Raw genomic sequence first — 20675 nt, 5'->3', positions numbered from 1 at the left:
CATCCAAGCTCTGTTTGACTCAATGCCCAGGCGTATCAAGGCCTTTATTACGGCCAGAGGTGGTTGTTCTGGGTACTGATTTCTCAGGATGAATGCATCCAAACTGCGTGAAGATGTAATCACATGTCAGTTCTAGTATAAAATATTTGTCCAATGAATACCCGTTTGTCATCTGCATTTCTTCTCGGTGTAGCAATTTTAATGGCCAGTAGAATCTCATGAACAAACATCAGAGTAGTTTTCTGTTTCTTCTCCCTGAACTTGAGGTTCTGTTCTACATTTCTCTTGGATTGCCCGTGCTGCTTTATTCAATGTACAATCCGAATAATGACGGGGACAGGTTACAACCTTGCCCCACTCTCTTCTCAACCACTGCTTCCGCGTGAAGCTCTTCCACTTTTATGACTGCAGGCTGGTCAATTGCAGATGGGATTTTACTCCCTGTATTTTATGGCAGCTACCTTCAGAATTTCATATTTCAGTCTGCAGCATCAAGAGCTTCCTTAAAATCTATGAAACTGTGTCCGCCCAGACAGCTTAGTGGTCAGCGTGACGGATTGCCGTCCTGCGGCCCCGGGTTTGATTCCCTGCTGGGTCGGAGATTTCCTCCGCTCTGGGACTGGCTGTTGTCTTCATCATCATTTCATCCCCATCCGGCGCGCAGGTCGCACAATGTAATAAGACCTGCACCAAGGCGGCCGGACCTGCCCCACAAGCGGCCTCCCGGCAAATGAGGCCAAACGCTCATTTCTGTTGTTGCTTTATGAAACTGTGATCGTACTGAGTTGGAAACCCTGCAGTGACAGCTCTCCCCCACTTGCACCCTAGCACTCTGGACCGTGTCTTGTCGCATCGCCTTCGCACACACCGGCTTGCTGCGCGACCGCTATATCGACCCTTCCCAGCTGTTTACACGGTCGCGATTCGAGTCAACAGCTGCGCTGGTGGGCAGCACCCATCCATCAGGCCCGAGGGCCACACCCTGTTTGTCGCCGAGAGCTCAGGACTCCACCATCCTCAGGCTGTTCTCTCTGGCGCTGCTGCACCACCACACGCCACATGCAGCGGGCGGCCCACGGAAAATACATTCTACCCTTTTCGTGCCATCGAATCCTCGCATATACACTCCTGGAAATTGAAATAAGAACACGGTGAATTCATTGTCCCAGGAAGGGGAAACTTTATTGACACATTCCTGGGGTCATGTACATCACATGATCACACTGACAGAACCACAGGCACATAGACAGAGGCAACAGAGCATGCACAATGTCGGCACTAGTACAGTGTATATCCACCTTTCGCAGCAATGCAGGCTGCTATTCTCCCATGGGGACGATCGTAGAGGTGCTGGATGTAGTCCTGTGGAACGGCTTGCCATGCCATTTCCACCTGGCGCCTCAGATGGACCAGCGTTCGTGCTGGACGTGCAGACCGCGTGAGACGACGCTTCATCCAGTCCCAAACATGCTCAATGGGGGACAGATCCGGAGATCTTGCTGGCCAGGTTAGTTGACTTACACCTTCTAGAGCACGTTGGGTGGCACGGGATACATGCGGACGTGCATTGTCCTGTTGGAACAGCAAGTTCCCTTGCCGGTCTAGGAATGGTAGAACGATGGGTTCGATAACGGTTTGGATGTACCGTGCACTATTCAGTGTCCCCTCGACGATCATCAGAGCTGTACGGTCAGTGTAGGAGATCGCTCCCCACACCATGATGCCGGGTGTTGGCCCTGTGTGCCTCGGTCGTATGCAGTCCTGATTGTGGCGCTCACCTGCACGGCGCCAAACACGCATACGACCATCATTGGCACCAAGGCAGAAGCGACTCTCATCGCTGAAGACGACACGTCTCCATTCGTCCCTCCATTCACGCCTGTCGCGACACCACTGGAGGCGGGCTGCACGATGTTGGGGCGTGAGCGGAAGACGGCCTAACGGTGTGCGGGACCGTAGCCCAGCTTCATGGAGACGGTTGCGAATGGTCCTCGCCGATACCCAGGAGCAACAGTGTCCCTAATTTGCTGGGAAGTGGCGGTGCGGTCCCCTACGGCACTGCGTAGGATCCTACGGTCTTGGCGTGCATCCGTGCGTCGCTGCGGTCCGGTCCCAGGTCTACGGGCACGTGCACCTTCCGCCGACCACTGGCGACAACATCGATGTACTGTGGAGACCTCACGCCCCACGTGTTGAGCAATTCGGCGGTACGTCCACCCGGCCTCCCGCATGCCCACTATACGCCCTCGCTCAAAGTCCGTCAACTGCACATACAGTTCACGTCCACGCTGTCGCGGCATGCTACCAGTGTTAAAGACTGCGATGGAGTTCCGTATGCCACGGCAAACTGGCTGACACTGACGGCGGCGGTGCACAAATGCTGCGCAGCTAGCGCCATTCGACTGCCAACACCGCGGTTCCTGGTTTGTCTTCTGTGCCGTGCGTGTGATCTTTGCTTGTACAGCCCTCTCGCAGAGTCCGGAGCAAGTATGGTAGGTCTGACACACCGGTGTCAATGTGTTCTTTTTTCCATTTCCAGGAGTGTATTTGACGCATACTCTTGAATTTCAGGAGTTCAGAACGCTACTATTTTTATTTATTTACCAGCAAATCTGCAAAGCCTTGCAGTTGCTAAGTATGTATGGCCATTCCATGTACGTGCCAAATTGCTTACCTCCCCTCCCTCTGCCCACCTTCTCATCCGTCCCTCTCTCTCCCTATACCTGCTCCTCTCCAGTCTCTACGTAGATTCCCGTCTGAAATTTCACTAGAGTATCATGTAAAAATTTGAAGTATATCTGTCAAGATGTTTTTGAGATTTTTGGTAATGTTCCCCCTTTATACAATACTGGCCATTAAAATTGCTACACCACGAAGATGACATGACACAGACGCGAAATTTAACCGACAGGAAGAACATGCTGTGATATGCAAATGATTAGCTTTTCAGAGCATTCATACAAGGTTGGCGCTGGCGCCGACACCTACAACGTGCTGACATGAGAGAAGTTTCCAACCAATTTCTCGTATACAAACAGCAGGTGACCGGCGTTGTCTGGTGAAACGATGTTGTGATGCCTCGTGTAAGGAGGAGAAATTCGTACCATCATGTTTCCGACTTTGATAAAGGTCGGATTGTAGCCTATCGCGATTGCGGTTTATCGTATCGCGACATTGCTGCTCGCGTTGGTCGAGGTCCAATGACTGTTAGCAGAATATGGAATCGGTGAGTTCAGGAGGGTCATACGGAACGCCGTGCTGTATTCCAATGGCCTCGTATCACTAGAAGTCGAGATAACAGGCATCTTATCCGGAAACCATGGCTGCGGTTACCCTTGATGCTGAATCACAGACAGGAGCGCCTGCGGTGGTGTGCTCAACGACGAACCTGGGTTCACGAATGGCAAAACGTCATTATTTTCGGATAAATCCAGGTTCTGCTTACAGTATCATGATGGTGGCATCCGTGTTTGGCGAGATCGCAGTGAACGCACATTGGAAGCGTGTATTCGCCATCGCCATAGCGGCGTATCACCCGGCGTGATGATATGGGGTGCCATTGGTTACACGTCTCGGTCACCTCTTGTTCGCATTGACGGCACTTTCGACGTTACATTTGAGACGTGTTACGACCCGTGTCTCTAGCCTTCATTCGATCCCAGCGAAACCCTACATTTCAGCAGGATAATGCACGACCGCACGTTGCAGGTCCTGTACAGACCTTTCTGGATACAGAAAGTGTTCGACTGCTGCCATGGCCAGCACATTATCCAGATCTCTCACCAACTGAAAACGTCTGGTCAATTGTGGCCGAGCAACTGGCTCGTCACAATACGCCAGTCGCTAGTCTTGATGAACTGTGGTATCGTGTTGAAGCAGCATGGGCAGCTGTACCTCTACACGCCATCCAAGCTCTGTTTGACTCAATGCCCAGGCGTATCACGTCCGTTAAATACGGCCAGAGGTGGTTGTTCTGGGTACTGATTTCTCAGGACCTATGCACCCAAACTGCGTGAAAATGTAATCACATGTCTATTCTAGTATAATATATTTGTCCAATTAATGTTCGTTTATCATCTGCATTTCTTCTTGGTGTAGCAAAAGTATATTAAAGGGTGACAGTCTTTGAACTATATGAAATTAAACAGTCATACCTCCTGAAAGCTTTGCGTTAGGACGTCAAACTGCGCAATTGACCGCGCGACATCATAGGAACTAGTATGCGCTTTACGGTTTGGTTTAGCGGCGAAGCCTACTTTCATTTGGATGGATTCGTCAGCAAGCAAAATTTGTGCGTTTGGGTAACTGAGAACCCGCATTTTCGCGATCGAGAAGTCTCTTCACCCTCAACGTGTGACTGTGTGGTGTGCAATGCGTAGGCACTGAATAGTCGATATTCCTTTATGTCACGGTGACTACCGAATGCTACGTGAAGATTTTGGAACACGATTCCATCCCCATTATCCAAAGTGACCCTGATGTCGCCGAGACGTAGTTCATGCAAGACGGAGTCCGACCGCATCGAAGCAGGAGAGTGTTTGACGTCCTGGAGGAGCGCTTTGGGGGCCACACTCTGGCTCTGGGGTACCCAGAGGCCACCGCCATGGGCCTCGATTAGTCGCCATATTCTCCGGATCTGAACACGTGAGATTCCGTTTCGTGGGGCTGTATTACAGGCAAGGTGTACAGCAGTAACCCCAAAACCATTGCTGACCTTAAAACAGCCATTCAGGACGTCGTCGACAGCATCGATGTTCCGACACTTCAGCTACTCATGCACAGTTTTCGCTATCCGCCTACGCCACATCATCGCCAATGATGACAGGCATGTAGAACACGTCATAACCTAAGTCCGGATACTTCTAGTGACGTTTACATCTTGGATAAACTGCGTGGACGCCGTAGTTTGTATCTAATTTACGTCTTTTCATATACTTCAATAATTGTCTCCCGGTATCTATTTATTTATATACGTAATATATTACAAAATTTTTTAAGCTATATCCGTCCGAATGTTCATTAGAGTACGATGTAAAATTGGAAGTAAATCGGGAAAGAACTTATGGAGATTTGTGGTAACAACTCTTCCCGTTTATACATTAAACACACGCATATACACTCCTGGAAATAGAAAAAAGAACACATTGACACCGGTGAGTCAGACCCACCATACTTGCTCCGGATACTGCGAGAGGGCTGTACAAGCAATGATCACACGCACGGCACAGCGGACACACCAGGAACGGCGGTGTTGGCCGTCGAATGGCGCTAGCTGCGCAGCATTTGTGCACCGCCGCCGTCAGTGTCAGCCAGTTTGCCGTGGCATACGGAGCTCCATCGCAGTCTTAAACACTGGTAGCATGCCGCGACAGCGTGGACGTGAACCGTATGTGCAGTTGACGGACTTTGAGCGAGGGCGTATAGTGGGCATGCGGGAGGCCGGGTGGACATACCGCCGAATTGCTCAACACGTGGGGCGTGAGGTCTCCACAGTACATCGATGTTGTCGCCAGTGGTCGGCGGAAGGTGCACGTGCCCGTCGACCTCGGACCGGACCGCAGCGACGCACGGAAGCACGCCAAGACCGTAGGATCCTACGCAGTGCCGTAGGGGACCGCACCGCCACTTCCCAGCAAATTAGGGATACTGTTGCTCCTGGGGTATCGGCGAGGACCATTCGCAACCGTTTCCATGAAGCTGGGCTACGGTCCCGCACACCGTTAGGCCGTCTTCCGCTCACGCCCCAACATCGTGCAGCCCGCCTCCAGTGGTGTCGCGACAGGCGTGAATGGAGGGACGAATGAAGACGTGTCGTCTTCAGTGATGAGAGTCGCTTCTGCCTTGGTGCCAATGATGGTCGTATGCGTGTTTCGCGCCGTGCAGGTGAGCGCCACAATCAGGACTGCATACGACCGAGGCACACAGGGCCAACACCCGGCATCATGGTGTGGGGAGCGATCTCCTACACTGGCCGTACACCTCTGGCGATCGTCGAAGAGACACTGAATAGTGCACGGTACATCCAAATCGTCATCGATCCCATCGTTCTACCATTCCTAGACCGGCAAGGGAACTTGCTGTTCCAACAGGACAATGCACGTCCGCATGTATCCCGTGCCACCCAACGTCGTCTAGAAGGTGTAAGTCAACTACCCTGGCCAGCAAGATCTCCGGATCTGTCCCCCATTGAGCATGTTTGGGACTGGATGAAGCGTCGTCTCACGCGGTCTGCACGTTCCAGCACGAACGCTGGTCCAACTGAGGTGCCAGGTGGAAATGGCATGGCAAGCCGTTCCACAGGACTACATCCAGCATCTCTACGATCGTCTCCATGGGAGAATAGCAGCCTGCATTGCTGCGAAAGGTGGATATACACTGTACTAGTGCCGACATTGTGCATGCTCTGTTGTCTGTGTCTATGTGCCTGTGGTTCTGTCAGTGTGATCATGTGATGTATCTGACCCCAGGAATGTGTCAATAAAGTTTCCCCTTCCTGGGACAATGAATTCACGGTGTTCTTATTTCAATTTCCAGGAGTGTATATATATATATCGAAAATATGTTGCGCTTGTCCGTCAAACATTCATTAGAGTGGTTTTGTTTAAAAATTTGTTGTAGTAAATCGGTCTAGAACTTTTCAAGATTTTCGCTAACAATGTTTTCCCTTTACATACTACATATGTATTCATATATTGTAGATGTAATTGTCAAAGAAATCCTTTTTGTTATGAAAACATGTGACAGCAGAACTGTCATACTGAACGCAAAAATTCCTTTTATTTTATTTTCCATACCAAAACTACCATTACCGTCCACAAATACGAACACAAAAAAAGACAAACAACTCGGTGGAGACGCTCTCAAGTGTGCACCTTCCACAACCGATTTTAATTTTCGACTTTTTCAGGGGATTTTCCAAAAATTTTCTTTCATACAAACCTTGTCCTAACAATAACGAACTCTATCATAAAAAAGCAACCAAATCGATGAAGCCGATCTCAAATGATGACCTTTCATATTTTCGACAACTGATTTTTATTTACACATTTTTACTTAGGACTGAGGGTAGATGGAAGGCTAGCTTGGAAGTACCACATTCAGGACCTAATGGAGAACCTGAATGCTACTACAGGATGTAACGAGACAATTTGTAGGACACATTCCTCAAACGTAGACGAAGGAATTATTGTATATGACATGGCTCTGAAAACCCTTTGTTTCCATGTTACAACTCATTTTCTCCAATCATGAGTCGCAGTAAATTTCGGATGCGCTGATGTATCCCTGGAGTACTGCGTATGGGTTCGCAGCCTTCCATAATACGGGCAAGGAGAGCTTTGAAATACACCTGCAAAATAATAAAAAGTCCAATGGATTGGCCAGGAGAGCATGGAGGCCAGGTAGTTGGTCCGTCTCGAGCTATCCACCCATCACCGAATCTGTTATTTTGACCCTTACGGACATTTACACTACAATGAGGAGGTGCTACATCGCGCATCAAGTACTTGTTTTTTAGCACAGCTAAAGGTACATCTACCAACACATAGGGTAGAACCTTTTCCACGAAATTACGAGGACTTTGTTGTTTGAGCCATGGTGTAATGAGATAAGGCCCTACGAATCACCAACAATGCCGGCCCAAGCACTGACAGAAAAGGTTTGTTGATGACTTGCTTCAACACTTGCACGAAGGTTGACGTCTGCCCATACATGCCGATTGTGAAAATTTACGATCTGATCTCGTTGAAAGGACGCTTCACCTGTGAACAGCACCGTTGTACTACAATTAGGGTTGACACTTTGTTGTATAAACCACTAGCAGAAGAGTACCCGTGCAGCAAAATGTGCTGCTGGTTGTGTGCACGCTCTGTAAATGGTTTGGGTACAGCAGGTCTTGTAACACTCGCCCCACAACCATGTCGCCAACATTGAATATTGCAGCTACGTGTCGTGTACTGACACTAGGCTCATCGCCAACTGCACGAAGAATTGCCGCCTCCTGTTTCTAGGCGTGGTTGACATTATTGGAACTAAAATCGATTCTTTAAATATATGTCACGTTCCCGATTTAAATTTACCCTTGCCAGCAATACAATGATTTTCTGAATAAATCTAAATAAACTGTTTCGATCCATAATTTTACTGAAGCCCTTGTTGAGCGCAATTTGCTGCTTTTTCATTTCCTTAGTATTTCCGAAATAGAACCTGCCATATTTTGTGAAAGAAGTTCGATTGTCTTTCAAATTAAATTCATTTCCGCAGATTATCATTTTGAATTCGTGTGTGTACTCAATTTCAAAAGGTATCGATGCCAAACAGCTTATAAGTCCAGCTACGAACAAGAATATTCACTAACAAGAATTTAAAGTAAATTAAGGTTAATCAAAACAATTAAAAACATGTACAAGCCATTGCACATCGTCTTGTAGCAGAAGTAGAGGGGAACATAACTTTTATCTACTGTAGGCTAACTGCCTCAACGAGAATTTTCATTTAGAAAAGGGTGGGAATTACAGGTCTTGTACCACACGAGCGAAACAATAAAATACGAATAAAATAAGGCAAAATGAGTGTACCCCGATTGAGTCATGTGATTTTGCAGGAATTACATTAGACAATGATAAAATGAGGAGGTACCCGCCAGGATAGCCGAGAGCGCTAACGTGCTGCTTCCTGGAGTCGGGTAGGCGCGCCGGCCCAGGATCGGATCCGCCCGGCAGATTAACGACGGCGGTCGGTGTGCCAGCCAGCCTGGATATGGTTTTTAGGCGGTTTTCCACATCCCCTAGGTGAATACCGGGCTGGTCCCCACGTCCCGCCTCAGTTACACGACTCATAGACGTTTGAAACACATTCGCACTATTTCACGATTTACGCTCGACGCAGACAGCTGGGGTACGCTACTTCCGTCCTGGGGGGTCTGGGGTGGCTGCAAGAAGGGCATCCGGCCACCGCTTACAATTAACATGCCAAATCCGGTTAACCATGGCCGACTTTGTGTTACCGCGTGTCAAGGCGCAAGCGATACATACAATGCTAAAATGAGGAGGTGAAAATAGTGGAAGAGATTTTCTAGTGCGCCGGAAAAGCAACTAACGACATCAGAAACAGAGAGGGGATGAAAAGTAAACCGGAATAGCAAGAAAAGCACTCCTCAAAAGAAGAAACATATTAATGTTAGTAATGCAAGTTTTCTAAGGAATCGATCACTTACGTATGAAACAACTTCAAACGTCCGATTAATTTAGAAATTATTTAATTCGTTAAATATCTGACTTGAGCATGTGAGCAAGAAAAAATTTAGGAAGGGATTGAAATTAAGTTTAAACATTATTGTGGAAGCCGGTAAGTGCTTTCATAATCAAAAACTCTGGGTGAGTTTAGTATGGGAAATTTGGGCTCTGTGAGTTAGGCTGCCTGAAGAGGTAATACACGGTTTATAACTGTAACACTCGTCTCTCCCTGTTATGCCTGTGACATAAAATTGTATGTCGTAATGAACAGATTACGGCACAATTTTAAATTTCTCATATCAGTCTTAATTATTATTCAGAAATGTTTGTTGCCCCAGAGGCCATTACATAGGCCACCTGGCCACACAGTACAACACAGTCCTCACACGGAGGCGAAGAAGTTATGTTGTATGAACATGCGTCTGCAAACTCATTTTCTACAACTAGTTAATCATGGGAAACAGACAATGACAGAACTCAGAATCGTGAGGAACATGCACTCTCGGTGAGGTCTGGTTACATTGTGCGCCGCCGGTGTTTTGTTTTACACGTCATTGTTGCCACGCACCGTACGTCAGTGCTTGGTTACAGGCAACATCAACTGTTCCAGCGATCAGTACGGCCTTCACAAGCACACGGTTACTACGAGGGCTATCCACAAAGTACATTACGTTTTGGAATTAAAAATAAATAAAGTATTGGAATTTTTAAAAATTATATACAGATGAAAGCCACACTTAAATACTACTTTTCTACATAGTTGCCATTTAAATTAAGGCACTTATCGTAGCGATGGACGAGCTTGGAAATTCCTTCGTCGTAAAATTCGGCCGCCTGCACCTTCTTTTGGGACAGAGAAGGTGTGATTTTTGTGGATTTCCTGGAAAGAGGCACTACAATAAACTCTCAAAGGTATTGCCAAACTCTGCACAACCTCAGAAGAGCAATACAAAACAAGCGCAGGAGAAAGTTGGGATCAAAGATCTTGCTGATTCACGACAACGCCCGGGCCCACACGGCAAATGCCACTCGTGAAGTTCTCGAATATTTTAAGTGGGAGTTGTTTCCTCATCCGCCGTACAGTCCCGACCTGGCACCGAGCGACTCCCACTTATTCCCAGCAATGAAGAAGTGGTTGGCTATGCAGCGGTTTGATGACGGCGCACAGCTTCAAGAAGGGGTAACTACGTGGTTGAAGGCGCAGGCGGCCGAATTTTACGACGAAGGAATTTCCAAGCTCATCCATCGCTACGATAAGTGCCTTAATTTAAATGGCAACTATGTAGAAAAGTAGTATTTAAGTGTGGCTTTCATCTGTATATAATAAAAAAATCCAATACTTTATTTATTTTTAATTCCAAAACGTAACGTACTTTGTGGATAGCCCTCGTATATAGAGTTAATCACGGGCTTCGCTGGTGCAGTGGTAGTGTACACAGATGAAGAGATGGCAGATGCCCATTTGATGTATGGATTAGCCGAGGGCAATGGCGCTCGCACTCAGCGTTTGTACCGGGAGAGATTTCCTGGACGAAGGTGCGCCGACAGGGAAACGCTTGAGGCCACTGATCGTCGACTTAGAGAACATGGGGCATTTGAGCCCAATACTCGCGACTGGGAGAGGCCAAGAAGGGTTGGGTTGTTTGGAGGGAGGAGGCCAGACAGCGAGGTCATCGGTCTCATCGGAGTAGGGAAGGACGGGGAAGGAAGTCGGCCGTGCCCTCTCAAAGTCACACCAATACTCAAAAAGGGTAGTAGGAGTAGTCCGCTGAATTACAGGCCTATATCAGTAACGTAGATTTGCAGTAGGGTTTTAGAACATACACTGTATTCGAACGTTATCAAGTACCTAGATTTATTGACATAAAGTCAGCACGGATTCGGAAAATATCGTTCTTGTGAAATACAATTAGCTGTTTATACTTATGAAGTAATAAGTGCTTTCGACAGGGGATGTCAAATTGATTCCATATGTTTAGATTTCCAGAAGGCTTTCGACAGCGTTCCTCACAAGCGTCTTCGAATCAAACTGCGTGCCTACGGAGTATCGCCTCAGTTGTGCGACTGGATTCGTGATTTCCCGCGTCTTAGATTGTTTGCAGATGATGCTGTCACTTACCGTCTTGTAAAGCCATCAAAACGACTTGCAAAATGATTTAGATAAGATATCTGTTTGGTGCGAAAAGTAGCAATTGACCCTGGATAAAGAAAAGTGCGAAGTTATTCACATGATTACTAAAAGAAATCAGCTAAATTTCAAGTACGCGATAAGTCACACAAATCTGATGGCTGTAAATTCAACTAAATACTTAGGGATTACAATTACAAATAATATTGTGGGTAGAGCAAACCAAAGACTGCGATTGACAGATAGAACAGTTAGAAGGTGCAACAGGCGCACTAAAGAGACTGCTTGCACCGCGTTTGTCAGCCCTATTCGGGAGAACTGCTGTGCGGTGTGCGATCCACATCAAGTGGGACTGACGGATGACATCGAAAGAGTACAAAGAAGGGCAGCTCGTTTTGTATTATCGCGAAATAGGGAAGATAGTGTCACAGATGTAATACGTGAGTTGCAGTGGCTATCATTAAAACAAAGGCGATTTTCGTTGCAACGGGATCTTCTCATGAAATTTCAATCGCAAATTTTCTCCTCCGATTGCGAAAACATTCTGTTGGCACTCACCTACATAGGGAGAAATGATCATCACGATAAAATAAGAAAAATTGGGGCTCGCACGGAAAAATGTAAGTGCTCGTTTTTCCAGCGTGCCCTTCGAGAGTGGAACGGTAGAGAGGCAGCATGAAGGTGGTTCATTGAACACTCTGCCAGGCACTTTATTGAGAATATCAGAGTAATCACGTAGATGTAGATGTAGATCCCGGCATTTACCTGGAGCGATTTAGGGAAATCACGGAAAACCTAAATCAGGATGGCCGGACGCGGGACTGAAACGTCGTCCTCCCGAATGCGAGTCCAGTGTACCAACAACTGCTCAACCTCGCTCAGTGTTTCTCCTCGGAGTGTGAACATGTTCTGTTGGCGCCCACCTAATCAGGGAGATATGGGCGTCACAACAAAATTAGAGAAATCAGAGCTTGCGCGGAAAGATTCAAATGTTCGTTGTGCTGGGTGCTGTTCGAGAGTTGAACGGTAGTGAAACAACTTGGAACTGTTTCGATGAAGCTCCTGCCAGGCACTTAATTGTGAATTGCAGCCTAATCTTGGACACGTAGATATAGGTGTAAACAAACGTTTATAGATGTCCATAACGATTTGTTTTTCTATAACCATGAACTGAATTACAATACGTTGCTTGTAACTAGTGTCTTGTGGAAACACAGGACTCTTATCAGTCGGAATCGTTCAAAACTTCGCACACGTACAGAATATATCAAATTTAAGGCATCTAAATGACGTTTTGCTTCATACACTGAAGCGCCAAAGAAGCTGGTGTAGGTATCCATATTCAAATACAGAGACAAGTGAACAGGCAGAATACGGCGTTGCGGTCGGCAACGTCTGTGTAAGACAAGTGTCTGGCGCAGTTGTTAGATCGGTTACTAATACCGCAATGGCAGGTTATCAAGATTTAAGTGAGTTACAACGTGGTGTTATAGTCGGCGCCAAGCAATGGGTCACAGCATCTCCAAGGAGTGATGAAGTAGCGATTTTCCCGTGCGGTCATTTCACGAGTGTACTGTGAATATCAGGAATCTGATAAAACATCAGATCTCCAACATCGCTCTGGCTGGCAAAAGATCCTGCAAGAACGGGGCCAACGACAACTGAAAAGAACCGTTCAACGTGACAGAAGTGCAACCCCTCCGCAAATTGCTGCAGATTTCAATGCTGGGCCATCGACAAGTGTCAGAATGCGAAATTTCAACGAAACATCATCGATATGGGCTTTCGGAGGCGAAGGCACATTCGTGTACCACTAATGACTGCACGTCACATAGCTTTATGCCTCCCCTTGGCCCGTCAACACTGACATTGGACTGTTGATGACTGGAAACATGTTGCCTGGTCGGAAAGTCTCGTTTCAAATTGTATCGAGCGGAAGATGTCTACAATATCATGAGTCCATGGACCTGCATGTCAGCAGGGGACTGTTAAAACTGGTGGAGGCTCTCTAATAGTGTGGGGCGTGTGCAGTTGGAGTGATATGAGACCCTTGATACGTCTAGCTACCACTCTGACAGGTGACACTGTCTGATCACATGCATCCGTTCATGTGCATTCTGCATTCATACGGACTTGGGTAATTCCAGCAGGACAATGCGACATCCTACACGTCCAGAACTGCTACAGAGTGGCTCCAGGGACACTCTTCTAATTTTAAACACTTAACGCTGCCCACCAAACTCTCCAGACATGAACATTATAGATCATATCTGGGATGCTTTGCAATGTCTGTTCAGAAGAGATCTCCACCCCCTCGTACTCTTACGGATTTATGGACAGCCGTTCAGGATTCATGCTGTCAGTTCTCTCCAGCACTACTTCAGACCTTAGTCGAGTCCATTGGACGTGTTGCGGCACTTCTGTGCGCTCGCAGGGCCCCTACACGATATTAAGCAGGTGTAACAGTTTCTTTGGCTTTCCAGTGTATATCAATGGCTGTAAGAATATTGGGGCATTGTTCTCACATGTGCCGTTTTTTCTGAAGAAAAAAAAACGTAAATGTACTTTTCTCGAAATTCAACAATGGTTCAAATGGCTCTGGGCACTATGAGACTTAACATCTGAGGTCATCAGTCTCCTAGAACTTACAACTACTTAAACCTAACTAACCTAAGGACATCACACACATCCATGCCAGAGGCAGCATTCGAACCTGCGACCGTAGCGGTCGCGCGGTTCCACACTGAAACGCGTAGAACCTCTCGGCCACAAAGGAGGGCTTTCTCGAAGTAATGCGGCCCATTTTTCTGCTCAGTCGTCCAATTTACCTCCATGCAACAAAACAGTCTCATACAACGCACCCAAACAGAGGAATATTAATATTTATTTGCACTCGTTCTCGCGCGCTATGTTAGCAAGTGACATAGAAAAGAAATTACGTAAGAGTATCTTTCTATTTCACTTTAGGCGGAACTAATCCTTAGCTTAAATGCTATCATTTATCACACGTGAGCAGTGTAGGGAACTGCTGTATTATTTTTTATCTGTTTGCCAGTTAAAATAAAATACTGTCTGTCCATTCAGAAAGACTACAGCCAGATAACTACACACTGTCAGAATGTACCACAGTACTCATTAGCCTGGGTGTTTTTCTTAACCGGGACCTAAGACGTAACACTAACCAGCTTCGTATTTGTGATTCGCAAATTGGAAGAAACACTGTCTGCTTTCAAAAACTGGAAGTAAACAGAGCCCTTTCTCCATACATACCACCCTTTTGTTTTACTTTTATAAAGACACTACGGTGATTTTAGGTTCAGCACTATTTCTCACAGATTGCAACTGTCAACAACTTCGTTTTTATTTTTTTCAAACGCCACCGATGATAGCTCAAGTGACCTTTCGTCCTAGGTTGGTCATTTGTGGCCCTCATTTTAACTTGAAATACACACAGTAGATATTATTATACGTCCAACTCACTCATTAGGAACAGTATAATTTCCCATTTTAACTGGAAATGCAGACAGTAGGCATTCTATACACCCAACTCACACCTTCTTAGGAACAGTATAATTTAAGATATTTCAGACAATTAGAACATACCGTATAATCACACTGGCGTGGTACAGCACACTCACGTTCTCCTTCCATATCTGAAACAGAACAATAACGTGAGTATGACTATTTTATACTATTAAATTTCTATTTTACAGTGCAAGAAGATACACTTTTTTACTTATTCATATTTGTAGCCTTCGCGTGTTCATATTTAATGCGGACACAGTATGCTCCCAACATGCAGTAACTTGTGGACATACAGGATGTAACACTTGTTTTAGGCGATTTCCGTTCCGCTAACATGCGTCATCTGTCGGTCGAAAATGATGCTGTGTCCACACTTTGAACAGTATTGACACTACCTAGAGTACAGCGAGGCAGCTGATACCGTCAACTGTGACAAATCGCTCACGGAAACGCGACAGATAAAACTAGCGGTTGGAAAACTACTCTAGAAGCAAAAAGCAACGTATGGTCGGTGAAAATGAAAACTGGACCTGTTAGCTTGTTCTGTTAGACGTCGCACAGGGCTCTGCTCTCAGGTTAAAGTAATTCTTTGATGCGGACGGTATTCTAACATTTATAATAAAACGATGTTGTGATACGTTGTATATGAATTATTTGCGATAAACAGAGAACCGGCAAGGATTCTCAAAAGATCGATCACGAGAAAGTTGCTGTTTTCTCACATAACTTTCTGAAAGCTGTAGATAAACGCAGTTACGTAGATGTACTATTTCTTGACTTCCGAAAAGCATTTGGCTCTGTACCACAGCAACCATTCTACTATTAGGAGACATATTAAACGAAATTTGTGACTGGATTGTCTTGGATGGAGAGCCACTGACAAATGTAGAAGTAACTTCAAGTGTTTCCCAAGAAACTGTATTGGAACGCCTGTTGTCAAGATGGTTCATTAAAGACCTAGCAGATAACATTAACAGCTTTCCCAGTTTATGCATTTACCGGTGATGGTATATAGTCTGAAGAAAGCTGCGCAAGTATTCAGTCACATCTTGAAATGATTTCAAAGTGGCGCAAAGACGGGAAACATGGGTTCTTCTGTTCAAAAATGTAAACCTTTTTCCTGGTGGATGATTGTAATATGACTTTGCCCATTGAAAAGATATAGATAAAAGAATCCGAGAATTTGGTGTAAAGTCAAAATTAACAAATTTAATTCGTGAAATAGTCACAGACACTGAATCTAATGTGAAATTTATGGGAGAAATGTCTCAACGCTTCTAGATAAACACAGGTGTACGGCAAGGTGATGATGGTTAACTGTCTTTCGGAAAAAGCAGTTAAGACTTTCGAACAGACGACTGAATGAGTGAGATTTCACAAATAAGATTGGGTAGAGGAGACAAAAATATCGGAATAAACTGTCTCGCACTTGTAGATGACTTTTGTATACTTTCTGAAAATGTCATATAGCTCGAACACAAATTAACCTTTTTGAAGGAGCAGAAGAATTTATGCGGAAAACACCAAATTTTTAACATAAATCAAAAGTGCAGCGAAATTTCTGAAAACGGATGTTGGGGAAATAGAGAATGTTGAAATATTTAAATACCTTAGGGAGATAACCCAAGAAAATGGTTTGGAAAGAGCTGCTAGACAGAAAATATAACATAGAAAAAGGCCCATATAAATGTAAAACTAAAACATTACAACAGTGAAGCCTGGTTGCCTGAATCCATACGAATATCTAAGATTATACTACAATTTAGATTAATTAGAAATACTAGAAAGACGCAACACACGGAAAATTATGGAAAGTTGAAAATTACGAGATAACGATGAAATTTACCGAAATATAAAATATACAGTATATCAGAGGTACTGAGAAAGTGGATACTGCTATTTTCGGAAATGTATATCGAATGCAGGAGAGTAGGTTAATCAAAAGGAACCTTGCAATATTTGTCGGATATGAAGCCAACGAAAAGGTGGATCCTTGACTTTGAAATAGATTTCGAAGAAAACCCAGTAAGTACATCCCCCCCCCCTCTCCCCGACCTCTGAAACAATGGCATTGCCATGCATAACAGCTTTGAAAGTCTGATTACATTAGAAATAAGTTTCTGCCTTAAATATTTCACGTTGAGCATATAAGCGAGAAATAGTTAAAAACTCTTTGTAATTATGTTCATAATCTGTCGGAAATAGCTAAGTGATGTATTAACAAACACTGCATGAGTTACGTATGTGTAATTTGCACACCGTTTTAAGCAAAAGCTTGTTTTCCACGCATCTCAATGTTAATTACCTGATATCTCCTGAACCATGTATCGAAGAGTAATGTAATTCTACAGTTTGTTTTAGAGTATATATGGATAGTGCCTGCAAAACTGGCTACGAATAGAGTTAGTAGTAATGAAGCTATAAATTTAAATGTCGTAACTCATTGTGAATTATTGTATGAAAGGCGGAAATATAGCAAGTGATAAAGTTTCTCCCTTTCATCATTTTGTGGGGGAAACAACAACAAAAATTTTCTTGAGGGTTTGGAATTGTGTGCAAAGTTTGTTGTAAGTCGATAAGTGCTCCTTTTCTCAAATACTGAATGAAGGTAGTCTGAATGATTTGCGGGTCGCGACCAATACTGTCTCAAGACATGTAAAGACATATACACAGTTCCCAACTGTAATACTTGACTTATTTTGCTAAATCTGTAACACTATAGCTATCAAAGAGTAGGTTATGACAGTATTTAATTTATTTAAAAAAATTCTGTCAACAACCGTATAAAATATCAAAAATCAAGTTTTTGTTACGTATAGAAGACATCAGATAGGCAATCAACAAAAGGAACCGTGACACGTGTTATTCAGCTAGTAAAGAAAGTAAGAGGACGTGCTGAAAAGTAATGACTGAGAACTTTTTTTTATGTGAATGCTCTTAAAGCTTTGTATTCAAAACAAACTTTACAAACATTCTACATCTTTATTCTTCATGTCTGCATATTTATTGCCGGCCGGGGTGGCCGAGCGGTTCTAGGCGCTTCAGTCCGGAACCGCGTTGCTGGTACGGTCGCAGGTTCGAATCCTGCCTCCGGCATGGAGGCGTCTGATGTCTTTAGGTTAGTTAGTTTTAAATAGTTCTAAGTCTAGGGGAGTGATGACCTCAGATGTTAAGCCCTATACCGCTTAGAGTCATTTCAGACTAGTTTGTTAATATCGCCATTGTAAAATGTTTGACTTTATTTACGGATCCACAGCCTGACGTCTGCTTGCACCGCTTCATTACTAACGAAGTAAAGTCCTCGTAGGTGTTCTTTAATTTTTGGGAACATGTGAATATCTGTTGGGGTCAAATCGGGAATGTATGGAGGATGAGAGATGATAGTGAACTTAGATTAGATTAGATTAGTTTTTCGTTCCATAGATCAGTGCTGAGGAGATCCTCGTGGATGTGGAACATGTCAATTTTTTTAAGCTGAAATAACAATACTGATAGTATGAGTATATACAATACATCATTTTTTTAAGCTGAAACGACAATACTAATAGTATGAGTGTATAAAATACACTCCTGGAAATGGAAAAAAGAACACATTGACACCGGTGTGTCAGACCCATCATACTTGCTCCGGACACTGTGAGAGGGCTGTACAAGCAATGATCACACGCACGGCACAGCGGACACACCAGGAACCGCGGTGTTGGCCGTCGAATGGCGCTAGCTGCGCAGCATTTGTGCACCGCCGCCGTCAGTGTCAGCCAGTTTGCCGTGGCATACGGAGCTCCATCGCAGTCTTTAACACTGGTAGCATGCCGCGACAGCGTGGACGTGAACCGTATGTGCAGTTGACGGACTTTGAGCGAGGGCGTATAGTGGGCATGCGGGAGGCCGGGTGGACGTACCGCCGAATTGCTCAACACATGGGGCGTGAGGTCTCCACAGTACATCGATGTTGTCGCCAGTGGTCGGCGGAAGGTGCACGTGCCCGTCGACCTGGGACCGGACCGCAGCGACGCACGGATGCACGCCAAGACCGTAGGATCCTACGCAGTGCCGTAGCGGACCGCACCGCCACTTCCCAGCAAATTAGAGACACTGTTGCTCCTGGGGTATCGGCGAGGACCATTCGCAACCGTCTCCATGAAGCTGGGCTACGGTCCCGCACACCGTTAGGCTGTCTTCCGCTCACGCCCCAACATCGTGCAGCCCGCCTCCAGTGGTGTCGCGACAGGCGTGAATGGAGGGACGAATGGAGACGTGTCGTCTTCAGCGATGAGAGTCGCTTCTGCCTTGGTGCCAATGATGGTTGTATGCGTGTTTGGCGCCGTGCAGGTGAGCGCCACAATCAGGACTGCATACGACCGAGGCACACAGGGCCAACACCCGGCATCATGGTGTGGGGAGCGATCTCCTACACTATCCGTACACCTCTGGTGATCGTCGAGGGGACACTGAATAGTGCACGGTACATCCAAACCGTCATCGAACCCATCGTTCTACCATTCCTAGACCGGCAAGGGAACTTGCTGTTCCAACAGGACAATGCACGTCCGCATGTATCCCGTGCCACCCAACGTGCTCTAGAAGGTGTAAGTCAACTACCCTGGCCAGCAAGATCTCCGGATCTGTCCCCCATTGAGCATGTTTCGGACTGGATGAAGCGTCGTCTCACGCGGTCTGCACGTCCAGCACGAACGCTGGTCCAACTGAGGCGCCAGGTGGAAATGGCATGGCAAGCCGTTCCACAGGACTACATCCAGCATCTCTACGATCGTCCCCATGGGAGAATAGCAGCCTGCATTGCTGCGAAAGGTGGATATACACTGTACTAGTGCCGACATTGTGCATGCTCTGTTGCCTGTGTCTATGTGCCTGTGGTTCTGTCAGTGTGATCATGTGATGTATCTGACCCCAGGAATGTGTCAATAAAGTTTCCCCTTCCTGGGACAATGAATTCACGGTGTTGTTATTTCAATTTCCAGGAGTGTACATCATTTGTTTATGTTAAAAAATTCGTAAATGAAGTAGGAGTTGGCCATTAGTGAGTCTTTCAGGCTCCTTTTAAACTGGTCTTTATTTGTAACTAGTGTTCCTGAGTAGTGGACCCCTTTTTGAACTAAAGTAAGTGCTTTTAAGTCCTTGTGCAGATCATTTTTGTTCCTGTTATTGTATGTATGAACGGAGCTGTTTGTTGGAGAAAGAGATATATTATTTAGGACAAATTTCATTAAGGAGTAAATATACTGAGAGGCAGTAGTTAGTATACCCAGTTCTTTGAAGAGGTTTCTACTGGACGCCCGTGAATTTACTCCACAAATAATACGTAATAAGGCGTCAGATTGTTGCAGATTTTACTGCGCTCGTGTGTGTGTGTGTGGTCTTGCAGTGTCATGCTGAGGAGAGGGTGTTCCATGCGTGGACGAACTCTTCGAATTCGTCAAACTCGATTTCAGCACGCTGTTTCTCACTCACAGACGTAGTTAGGCTACACGCATGCATGTTATACGCTGTAATTGGGAGCCCTCTACCGGCAGGTTAATCCTAACTAACCTACGACCGCAGCGGTCACCCAGGAAGTTAATCCAGTAATATGCACGACACGTCATACATCCGATATTCCGAACAGAATAAGAGAAAACGAGCCATCACTTTTCAATGCGCCCTTGCAGATAATCTAAAAGATGAGGAAATAACTGACACAGAGGTCTTGTAAGGACATTATGTGTACATTGATCCAAAACGCTGATTTGTGTAGCAGCTTTATTTTCATTGGCTATAGGCCTTTGAGC

General features: G+C 45.5%; 1 protein-coding gene across 1 annotated transcript in view; it reads right to left on the bottom strand.

Annotated features, from left to right (window-relative positions):
• LOC126291785 (insulin receptor-related protein-like) overlaps positions 1-15020 on the bottom strand; it is a 357856-nt gene extending 342836 nt beyond the window's left edge. Inside the window, exon 1 of the mRNA XM_049985479.1 lies at positions 14965-15020. The gene's annotated coding sequence lies outside the window, so the exon portion shown is untranslated. The remainder of the gene's footprint in view (positions 1-14964) is intronic.
• Positions 15021-20675: the final 5655 nt, after the last annotated feature.

The sequence above is a fragment of the Schistocerca gregaria genome, chromosome 9 (assembly GCF_023897955.1).
Source record: "Schistocerca gregaria isolate iqSchGreg1 chromosome 9, iqSchGreg1.2, whole genome shotgun sequence".
NCBI lineage: Eukaryota > Metazoa > Arthropoda > Insecta > Orthoptera > Acrididae > Schistocerca > Schistocerca gregaria.
Note: the sequence above shows the minus strand (reverse complement) of the source record. Positions and strands in the feature narration are given on the sequence as shown.